Genomic DNA, 12,149 nt, shown 5'->3' with positions numbered 1-12,149 from the left:
TTTTAAGAATATAAATAATGTGAGATAAATGATACTGCACAAGAGGTGATCTGGAGCTGCAGGTGATCTGGAGGCGATCTTGAGCCGCAGAATATTTGGAGACGATCTGGAGCAATCGCACAAGAGGCAAATCTGGAGCCGCAAAAGATAGCGATATGGAACCGCAGAAGATCGAAAGCCACTAAGGCGATCTCGAGGCGATGTATAGATCGAAAGCCACTAAGGCGATCTAGAAAATACAAAAATTCTCAAAAACCAAAACCTTGCAGATCTAGGGCTCGATGCTTTATGATAAAAAATGCTCAGGAAAAATGATTTACGGTTGAAGGGGTAAATCTACAGTCCGGTGGCAGCCATAGAGCTGCAAAGCCGTTAAAATGCTAAATCTGCTGTCTTGATTCCCGTCGTGAACCAATGGCACAAACGCTCTAGTTAACCACAGATTTGGAGCCGCAGAAGGTAGGGAGCCGCAAAAGATCTAGAGGTGATCACACAAGAGGCGATTAAAAATATGTCACACAAACAAGTGTCATATAAAGTGAGTTGTGGTTTTTTGACTATATGGTATTGATAAGCCATGGTATTAACTATTAATATTGTGACAAAGCTTATTTATAGATTAAGAACCTCTATGATAAAATAAAATAAATTTTCATTTTTTAAAATATTGTTACATACCTTATATATACCTTATATATATATATATATATATATATATATATATATATATATATATATATATATATATATATATATATATATATATATATATATATATATATATATATATATATTCATTTTATCATTATAGGTGTGTTTGGTGGCTTGCTTGTGCTCTACCTTTTTACAATTAATGGCGGGTATGGTTGTTGTGGTTGTGATGATTGTGTGGTGCTGATGTGCGAGGTTACTCGATTTTTTTTTTGGAGGTATCGTTACATGGTGGTGATCATGCACGGTTGTGTTGTGGTCACATTAGTTGGTTGGTTACTCTCTGTCTACTTCTTTTCTCCATGTTCTAACTTAAAATGACGAAGTTCAAATTATTGAATATTCTGCATTTACCTTAATTTTCCATCACCTCCTTAACGGGCAAGTCTCCTTAAAATTTGTTTTACACCCACAAAACCAATTTTCTAATTTTACTACACCCATTTTTAAAAGTAGAAATCCATTCTCTATTTCCTAGGTTCCATGCTCTTATTCCAAATAAAAAAATTTAATGGATCTCAATTTTGTTCTTTGTTTCTAAATAGAATTAAAATTAAAAATTCAATTGTATTTAGAAAATATGACTAAATAATTTGAAATTTAGTATGGTTATGGAGTACACTTTAACTTTTGTTTTCCATTTGAAGTGATTTTTCTTATTCCATTTAAGGTAGTCATGTGCATCAACTTATTTTCGTTTCCTTTACCTTTAATGCTACTATTCTTTTGTGTGGGGTGGGCGCACAACTAATTTCATGGCCGCGCAACTAATGTCATGTTATATAAAAGACAAAATCTATATGTGATGTTATACAGTCTTTCATAATTATGTAATGTTAATCTATTTAACTCTAAGGAATAGGAGAAGGTCTAATTCGATCATTGATTTTTAAATCTTTAAATCTCATTTTACGCCCTTCATTAACACAAAAGTCTGTGATTTTATTGAGATCATGAAGTTCATAATTGTGCAATGTTAATCTATTTAACTCTAAGGAATAGGAGAAGGTCTAATTCGATCATTGATTTTTAAATCTTTAAATCTCATTTTACACCCTTCATTAACACACAAGTATGTGTTTCTATTGAGATCACAAAGAACATGAAAATAGGCTATTGAAGAGAACCTTCCATTGCTTTCATAATTCATTGCATATGACTTTCTAATATCTTTCCCCTTGGAAATGAACTATTATCTTTCCCCTTGGAAAGGAATCATTCACCAAATGTTGATTAAGAATGAGGGAGTCTCCCAGAACAACAATGAGAGATGTTAAATGTTTTTTGTTAGCTATTAAATACCCCGATAGAGGGCATAATAGAGAAATGCCATTTTTTGTACCCGAGTAGAGGGCATAATAGAGAAATGCCATTTTTTGTACCCTGGTAGAGGGCATAATAGAGAAATGCCATTTTTGTCTTTCAATTCAATTGAAGTTGGGAATAGAGCTTCCATAATTTTAATTTATTTATTAATAATCATTAAGTAATTGATATAGATTTCTAGAATATTTATACACAAATCAAAAGTTTAATTTTTTTTCTATATAGTACTACCTAAGCACCCAGATTTGAACCGGTGACCTATCGCAAGGAGTGTCTTAACAGTACACCGTTCACCATCAATCCAAAGCCCTATAGGCACAAAAAGTTTATATTTATCTAGAAAAAAGTTATGCTATTTTTTGTGTTTAATTAAGATAATTAATTAAGAAAATTGTCATGTCATATGAAGTGAATTATGATTTTTGAGCATATGATATAGATTAACCATATATTGATCCACAATATAGTAGCAAAATCTCTTTACAAAAGGAATGTCTCAATAGTAAGATGAAAGCAAATCTATATGATTAAAAATATTGTTTTGTAATCTTTTAAATATATAAATGTTTAACATATATTAATTCTATTATATTAATAATAAAATAATACAAATTTAAAATAAAATTGTAATTTTAATGAGCTTTTATTATTTTTATTTTATTTTATTTAAGAAATAGGAAAAGTTTCCTATCGTACACACATATGTTAATTTTATAGGTAAGAATAAATTAATAATAATTTATAATTTAATAAATTTTTATACTTTGATTTTATTAGTAGTAAGTATTTTACTTAATTTGAATAAGAGTGACACCACCATCATTGTGGACCTAGAGAGTTTATGATATCCACGCCACCATGCTTATAGGTAATAATAAATTAATAATAATATATATTAATTTTATAGGTAATAATGAATTAATAATAATATATATTAATTTTATAGGTAATAATAAATTTATAATAATTTATAATTTAATTAATTTTTATATTTTGATTATATTAGTAGTCAGTATTTTAGTTAATTTGAATGTGAATAAGAGTGAAACGCCATCATGGTTGACCTGAGAGAGGTTATGGTATCCACGCCACCATGTAGAGGGAGGGCGTCCTAGTAGAGTGATAAGGAGCACAATAACAGTTTGATTGATTGGCATTTGAAGAGATTATTGTTAGAGGTGATATTTGATTGGCATTTGAAGAGATTATTGTTAGAGGTGATATTATTTCATTTGAGGCAGCCATGGCGGCGATGAGGGCATTTGCGTTTGCTTTGGTTGCAACGTTACTGATCGCAGTGGTGGGCGCCCAGACTGGGAACCAAGCGTGGTACTGTAACACCCAGACAATCCCAGCTGGAAGTCTTTTCTTGGAGAGTCTGCAATGCCTTTTGGGAGATCTGTCACTAAACACGGTCCCCTCCAGGTACGGGTACACGACATCGTGTGATGCAGACAACGGGGGCACTGCCTACGGGCAATCACTGTGCGATCCAAGCTTGTCTCAGTCTGAGTGCACCAACTGCATTGATAACGCCTGGAGCAACATCTTGAGCGTTTGCAATTATGCCATCGGTGCTCAGTTTGTATACGTTAACCAATGCGACATTCACTACGAGCAGTACAGCTTTTAGTATCAACCCTAATACCTTAAGGAATCTCTCATCTCTACAGGGATATTGCTTGGGTGCTTGATATTGTGCTGGTATCATGGTATCTACCTCCTCTTTCATGAATAGTCTACCTTGATATTGTGCTGGTATCATGATATATTGTTATAATTCCGAAGTTCTGTGTTTACTGTAGTTTCCCCGTGTAAGATTGAGATAGAGTTGAATAAGCGTCATTAAGCATCAAATTGTTATGGATATTTTTCATAGAATTTGGATTAAATAAAATATTATTTTCTTGCTTTTAAGGTTTGTTTTTGGAGTTGTTTTTATTGTGATTTTTTGGAAGTTTTTACAGTGGGTTTTTCTGGTCAAATTTCTCTAAAATCCTGCAAAAATTTATTGAAATCACAAGCTTGATGGGTAATCATGTGCAATCAAAATGCACAAGGGGTTTTCAAGAGTGCTGAATCCATATATACAGTCAAAAAACTAGTTTAAATAACACAAATCAAGATTTCACCTCCTTTGTTTTTTGGGTTATGTTTAAGGTATTTTTTTTTATAATAAATAAATTAATGATAATTTTTTTTTTTTGTTAACTTTTGTTATGTTCCAAGTACTAATATTTTCTTCATAAAGAAGCAAATTTATGGAGAGGTTCATTCTACAACCAGTATGATGGGCATGTGTAAATATGTCTCTGTGCCCCTTTAAAATAAAAATCAAAAATAAAAATTATGTTCTAAATAGAAAAAGTAAGCTCAATCTACAACGTAGTATGATGTGTAACTATGTTCGTTCCTCATGAAAGTTGAAATTTTGCTCATGTCAGCCCAAATAATTTTTTTTTTAAATTTAAAAAATAAAAATAAATAATTAACTATACAAAATATTTAAATAACGTTGGTTGATAAAAAAAATTACAGCTGAAAAAATTGATTTGCATATGAATAAGTTGGATCCCTCTAGGCTCATGTTAGATCCGTATTTAAGATGGATCTATGATGGTTCTACAACTCAGTTTGAGGGGTGTGTGTTTAAGATGGATCTATGCTAGTTCTACAACCGTATGAGGGACATGTGTAAAAATTGATTTGCATATGAAGAAATTGGATCCCTATGGGCTCATGTTAGATTTGTATTTAAGATGGATCTATGTTGGTTCTACAACCCAGTATGAGGGGCATGTGTAACTATGTCAGTGAGTTTGTGCCCCTATAAAATAAAAATAAAAGGTAAGAATTATGTTTTAAATAGAAAAATAGTGTGGGCTATAATAATAAAAAATGAATATGTTGCCAAGTAATTAGAAGTAAAAAGAATGCATGTTTAAATCTTATACCCTTTAAAATAAAAATAAAAGGTAAGAATTATGTTCTAAATAGAAAAATCATGTGGGCTATAATAACAAAAAAATGAATATGTTGTAAAATAATTAGAAGTAAAAAGAATGTATCTTTAAATCTTATATTTTTCAAAAATATTTCAACTAGAGATTTAAATAAACTATTTGAAGTTTTATGTTAACTAATTTATGTCAATATCAACTTCATATATATCTATATGTAGAAAATAATTGTTAAAACAAAATATTTGAATGTTGTATATAAAAATTATTCAATGTGGGTTATCAATAAAATATTTTATAATATTGATATAAACTTAAAAATACATTAATAATGTCCATGGGGCTTTGGATAGATGGTGATTAAGCATTCAAAAATACAATTTAAATAATGAAAAAATAATATCCTTCTCGTCTCATGTAAGATTTGTACTTAAGATGGATCAAATTTGATCCCTCTCGCTCGTGTTAGATATGTACTTAAGATGGATCTATGCTGGTTTATTTCATTTGCATCACTTGACTACTTTTGTTTTCTTGTTATCAAATTAGGTATCATCTAAGATGCATGACTTTGAGGTGTAGACAAGTTGATTTGAGTGGGATTTAGTTAATCCCTAACACAAACTTCATAGAGAGGGGTTAAATATAATTTAGTTTTGTGTATGGTTATTTTTAGTTTTAGTTTTTCCTTCTCCTTCTTGTTGCCAATATTTCTATTTCCATGGAGCTACTACAATATTGTAAAATCCATCAAAGTATGACTTTCATATTGAGTTACTTATTTATATACAAATCTCATACAATGGGTAGTATAATATATTTTTCTTAATTTAAAATGAATAATTATTTTTTTACACAACACATATTATCCACCTAACTAGGTTAGGTGGAAAGTGATTTGATTTTGTTTTATGTTTATATACAAATCTCATATCATGGTTAGTATTAGATATTTTGTTAATTTAAAATGAATAATGAATTTTTTTGGAGACTAGAGATATTATCACCTCATTATGGGTGTTGCAAAGTCATTTGAACATGAAAAGTGAATTTCTAGAGCATTTTTGGATTAAGAATGAGTGTAAATTCATCTTAACCCTTAGCCACCCAAGAAAAATTCATAAAAATAATAATAATAAAAATAACAATAATAAAAATAATTATTTATTTTTATTTTTATTTTATTTTATTTTGACCAAGTTAGAATTTTTACACAACATTACATACATTACATTATGTTACACATTTCTACCATACTGGATTGGAGACATTATATTATGTTATACATATCTACCATACCAGATTGGAGATGCATCTATACAGAATGATATATGATACCATGTTAAAATTATATACTAACCCATCCACATTAGTAAATGTGGTTAATATATGTTGAAGGCATCATTTTCCATCATTTATATGTCAATCAACTTTTGTAAATGAGGCCAATCAATCAACATAATTTAATATTAATTATTACTAACACATTTGTAATCCGTTAATTACATGTTTAATAGCCTTGTTTATGGATATGTGTTTCCTATCACAAAATGAAATTCAAAACAATAAAGAGCTATGTAGAATTTAAAAGCCACAAATCCTAGAAAAAGTGAAAGATGATCTACAAAACATATATCATAAATGGTTATTAGTAACAGAGCAATAGAGGAATGGGTCTAAGTTTGCAATATTAAGAGGGCATGGGAAGGATTGGACCACAACTTAAGCTTGGGAAAAAAGTTGGGAAGTTTAATAGGAAAAAATCAATAAACCACACTGTAGCCATATTAGAAACTACATTCTCTATATTTCTTATAATCTGAAGGAGGATTCGATCCATGCAAGTTTCGTTCCACCAAGTATACAGAGATTACAATAAAATTTTAAAATGAGTATTACCATACAACATTAAAGCATTGGAAGACAATTCCCTCATTTCCAAAAAACCTATGTCTAGAAACTGAAAACCTAGCTTTATAGATACATTTTAGCCACAAAATAAATTCTTATGTTCATACATTTCAAACAAAGGAAAGCAATCCAGGAAGTAAAAAACCCAAAATGGGTGAGTTGAAATAATTTTTAAAAATGATGTCGATAGGAGATATATTTAAGAAAAACTAACCTAACAGCACCAATTATAATGAGAGAGAATTTAAGAGGAAACGAGAGATACTTAGATTTAATTTAATGAAAATATGGAGAGGAAACTACCAAGTACCTAGAATAGGGTGGAGATTTTATTTGTTTAAGGAAGAACCCTAAGAGGGTTTGCAATAGCAACAATCTGAAGCGTAATGTTTCTTTCCTCCATCACCACAAAACATAACAATTTTCCATCTTTCAATCTTATGGTTTCCATTATACAGGAAGGTTGAATCATCAAGTCAAGGCTCAAAGGGAGGAATAGATCAAATCTCTAAATAAAACTACACAAAGTTGGAAAGAAGCAGAGAATATAATCTGTAAATAAATTTAAACAAAAAGGTAAAAAAGACAAAGTAGATGAAATCTTGTGAAACCAAATTAAAATTAGTCGGTAGATCAAACTAGAAATATTTACAAGCGTGGGGCATATCATAGAAGTTGTATCTATAAATAAAAATAGGTGAGTGACATATACCATTAAGGAAAATAACTAGTGATCTCCATTCAAAAAAGTTATTTGAGCAGACCAACAATGACCATTTGGAATCACAACGAAAGTTAAAATCTAGGAAGTTAACATGCCAATACCTCCTAGCATCCCAAATCCCATTTCAACATTAGCAAGAATGAATGGAGCATGTGATTGAAACCCTCAAGATCTCTAGGCAAGGATGGGTAGATGACGATGGTTGGAATCAAAACAAAAAGAATCTAGTTTCATAAATAATTGAAATCGATGTTGCTAAAGAAATTCAAATAATCTATATGTTGGAAGTAATTCTTTCATGACTTCCAACTTGTCCTGAGTTGTATTGTGTGAGTTCCTAGGTCAATACGTATACTAGCTATTTTTAGTAATCTAGATCCACCATTCTCATATCTAGAGAGATCATGTATTCCTATATATGTAATGTCTGTAAGATCAATAAAATATTGTGTTTGGTGTTGTGTTTAATTGATCTCTCACTCTCTTTCATATTTCTGACATGGTCTCACACCATGTTCTAGCTTGACTCCCTCAAGGGAGAGACAGGAAGATGAAAGATCCTTAAATTTTATTCCTCTGTAAATAAATTAGGGTATGAGATTATGTTGTGTGAAGTCTTTGTATGGATTTGTAGATATGTTTGTTTTATTGTTCTAGGTGGCATAAAGTCTTTCATCACGGTCATTTTGGTTACCCTTCATCTCTACTCATTGTATCTAGTTGAAGAGATTAATCCCAGATCATAGCCACGGATTTGGAGAAGAAAACTCGCCAAGTGCTGCAGAGTATTTTTGTACATGAAGGTTCCCACCAAGACGAGTTTGGTATCCAGTGCACCATTAGATCCGAAGTCCATAGGCTTTAGATCTAGATATAATTTTCAGACATAACTGAAGCATTTCTGATTGAATATTAGAGGAGGCACAACATATGTTTCTTTATTCAAGCCAACGATCCCTAAACAACCATGAGCTAGCACCTTCCATCACTCGATGCATGCAATAAAATTGGAAATCTAGTATGCAGTTGCCTGTTTCGCATCATTTTTTTGAAGTCAGAACCCTTAGTGTGTAGATTTTTGTGTTCTAAATAAAGAACCAAAAAAACTGCCGTGTGCGATAGCTTCTTTACAGGCAGAAAGGTGCTTTGCCTAAATTTTTGATAGCCTAAATTTGTAAAGACGTGTGTGATAGCCTTCTTTTTGTTTGTTTATGAAGACTAATGTGTGCATGGTTTAAGGAAACATAAGGGACTAAATATTAAAGTTTTTTTATGGTAAATTTTTCTGTGGTGAAAAGGTTTTTATGGTGCGTGAAATAAAGTTGTGGTGATTAGTTGGTATGTACAAAAAAAAGGAAAAAAAAGGTTGTTGGTAAAAATCAAATCATGAAGAACCACAAAGAAAAGGTTAATTATTCAACAGATTAATGTGACCCATCGTAGCTAATATGTCACCAAACACTTAATATTACTCACAAAGAAAATGACTATTTGTTAAAAGGTAGAGTTATAGTTATGGATATATGCCAAATCAATATATTTCCTCTTTGAGTCTATTTTTCTCTAATTTTTCATGTTTCTCCCATTTTAATGATTTTTTAATGTAATCACCATCAAACATTAATGGAGCTTCTATATTTATTTCAATAACTCAAACTAAAAACAAAAATTATTCATTAAAAAAAAAAATTCAACCATACACACTGCAAGATGTCTTTGTTGTCTTTAAAACTCCTTAAGTGTTTTCATGTATCTCTCTAGGAAAAAATTCCATCTACAATTTTCCACCCCAACTAATTGAATATGTTCAACCAAATGTATCATAATATGGTGTTGAGTATCCAAAAAACTAGTGGGCATATTTTTCAAAAAAATATAACATTTTTTAATATTTCATTGTGTCATATAGGGATGGTCCTAGCATGTATTTCTTTGATGTGATCTATCCATAGTCAAGATGTCCCTTGACAGTTTTTAATTTTAGAAAATTTTCCATATATTTTAATGTAAATCCTTATTGAAGGTAAATGAATGTTTTCGATAAAAAATAAATAAATAACCTCAAAAACACAAATAACCATCCAATGGCTTGATACAAATATTGTTTGATACACATTATTCATCAAGGTTTTCCCACCTTAATGAAATATTATAAAACATATTCATTGTGTCTAGAATTGTTCACTATAGGTCAACTATGATGAGGTAGGACTGTGAGCCACTTAAAGATCCATCACATTATTGACCTTTCCTCCAGATTGAGATGTCAATATTCATCCAAGTTTTTAAGGTTTTGGCTTCAACATATGTTTCTTTAAAACCATTATTGGAGAAGTCAAGTATAGTCATGATGTTCTTACACTTTTGATAAACTTATCCATTATATCATGATGCTAGACATGAAGGACATCGTGACGAAATTATTCAATGACATCCTAAATAAGAAGTTAAATTAAAATATATTGTATTAATTCTTGATCTAATACTATTGCGGTAGTCATCCATGTTTTGGTAGGAAGATAATAAAAAACAAAAGAGGGTTGAAGGTTCATATAAAAATATTTATAATGCATGTTAATAGGCATAAAGAGGAACACATAAACATCTAACATGGTTAATTATGAAACAAAATTCATGTCTTTAGAACTTGCAAAGGGAGTTATAACTCTCAGTTGCTGAATACTCATACATTTACCATCAAAAAAAAACTCATGGTACAACAAGATATTTTTCTTGTTCATTAAATGCCTAGAAGTTTATGGAAATGTTCTATGTGGAATTGTATGGATATTTCCTTGTAAGGCTCTAGATGCCTCATCCTCCCAGAATATGACCATACCACTATATATGTAAAAAAAAAAAAAAATGTATATGAGAAATAGTAAAAGGAATTGGATTGAATATACAAAATTTGTTTCTTTCTATGTTATTAATACCCTGTTACTCTATCTCTAAATATTGTAAAATTATGATCCCTTATCTCTAGGTACCATGGATTGAGATGTCCCTAGTTAGTTGATGTGCTAATATATGGGTTTGAGGTCAACGAATAAAGGAATAGGGTGATCTCCTTGTTGCCCCTAATAAATAGTATTAAAGCACCAAGTTGTTGGCTGCTTGTGGTGGGATAGAATTAGAGGAAATTAAAGGAGTTAGACCTCCAAAAATATCCATTACTACAAATGGTGGTGAAGGAAACATTTAGGCTACACCCGTCAACTCCCTTACTTCTACCTTGATTAGTAGTTGAGACCTACAAGATAGAGGGGTACTACATCACTAGGAATTCCCATCTTCTCATATGTATGGGGATTAATTGAGTATCACTAGGTTATTTCTTGAGTTGGGTCATGTTGAACATGGATACAATGGTGCTAAGTGACATGGAGAAGATTAATGGGGCCAATTTCACCCTATGGAAATCAAATATGGATGATATACTAATTTTGAAGGATAAGTATTTGCCAATTGAGGGAGTAGAAAAGAAACCCTCATCGATGGCATATGAATATTGGAATAAGTTAGGTAGGAAATCCATTGTTATAATATGGAAATGTCGAGTAAAGAATATCTACTTTACTGCATTTGGTGAGAAGACATCATCAGGTATTTGGTAAAAGACACATGATGTGTATGGGAAAATGTGTCATCAAACAAATTTTACTTAATGAAGAAGCTCTATAACCTCAAGATGAAGGATGATACTTCAGTTTAAGAGAATTTATATGGATTTAATATAATTACCAATTAGTTTTACTCCAAAAAAAAAATGTTATGAATGATGAAATTAGAGCCATCCTACTCATGTGCTCCATCCCAAATAGTTGGGAGAATTCAATAGTAGCTATGAGCACTTCAACATCTATAGAGTCCTTGAAGTTTGATGAAGTTAGGATTAGATTAATAAATGAGGAGCTTCAATGCCAATCAATTGTGGAAAATTAGCGAGGAGAGGCTCTAGTCTTAGCTAATTATGTAAGGAAAATTGAACGCAATTAACATGGGTTTTCAAGATCAATAGGTAGAACAAAAGAAGGAGACGAAAAATTAATTTCTTTTATAGTGGAAAAATAGGGCATGTGTAAAGAGAATCTCAAGTCTAAAAGAGAGAGGAGGAGGAGCAAAAACCAACCAACAGAAATAAAAAATCAAGGAACACAAATGAAAGTGATATTGTTACTATAGTTTTAGAAAGGAATGTTTATTTACTTTTTAAGTAGGAGTAGAATGTTTATATAATTCTAGCAGCAACATTGATTGGATCCTTGACACTTAGACATCTCACCATGTAAGTCATATCTATATGTATATGTATATGTATATGTATATCTATATGTATATCTATATATATATATATATATATATATATATATATATATATATATATATATATATATATATATATATATATATATATATATATATATATATACACACACACACACACACACACACACACACACACACACACACATATTGAAGAAGAATCACAAAGGCATATAACCATATGCACAACA

General features: G+C 30.7%; 1 pseudogene; it reads left to right on the top strand.

Annotated features, from left to right (window-relative positions):
- Positions 1 to 3,280: 3,280 nt before the first annotated feature.
- On the top strand, positions 3,281 to 3,670 carry LOC149170452 (antifungal protein ginkbilobin-like protein pseudogene; annotated as a pseudogene).
- The last annotated feature ends 8,479 nt before the right edge of the window (positions 3,671 to 12,149 follow it).

Source organism: Pinus tabuliformis, chromosome 4_2 (genome assembly GCF_031772625.1).
Source record: "Pinus tabuliformis cultivar Carrire ecotype Pingquan chromosome 4_2, CPIR1, whole genome shotgun sequence".
Lineage (NCBI taxonomy): Eukaryota > Viridiplantae > Streptophyta > Pinopsida > Pinales > Pinaceae > Pinus > Pinus tabuliformis.
Note: the sequence above shows the minus strand (reverse complement) of the source record. Positions and strands in the feature narration are given on the sequence as shown.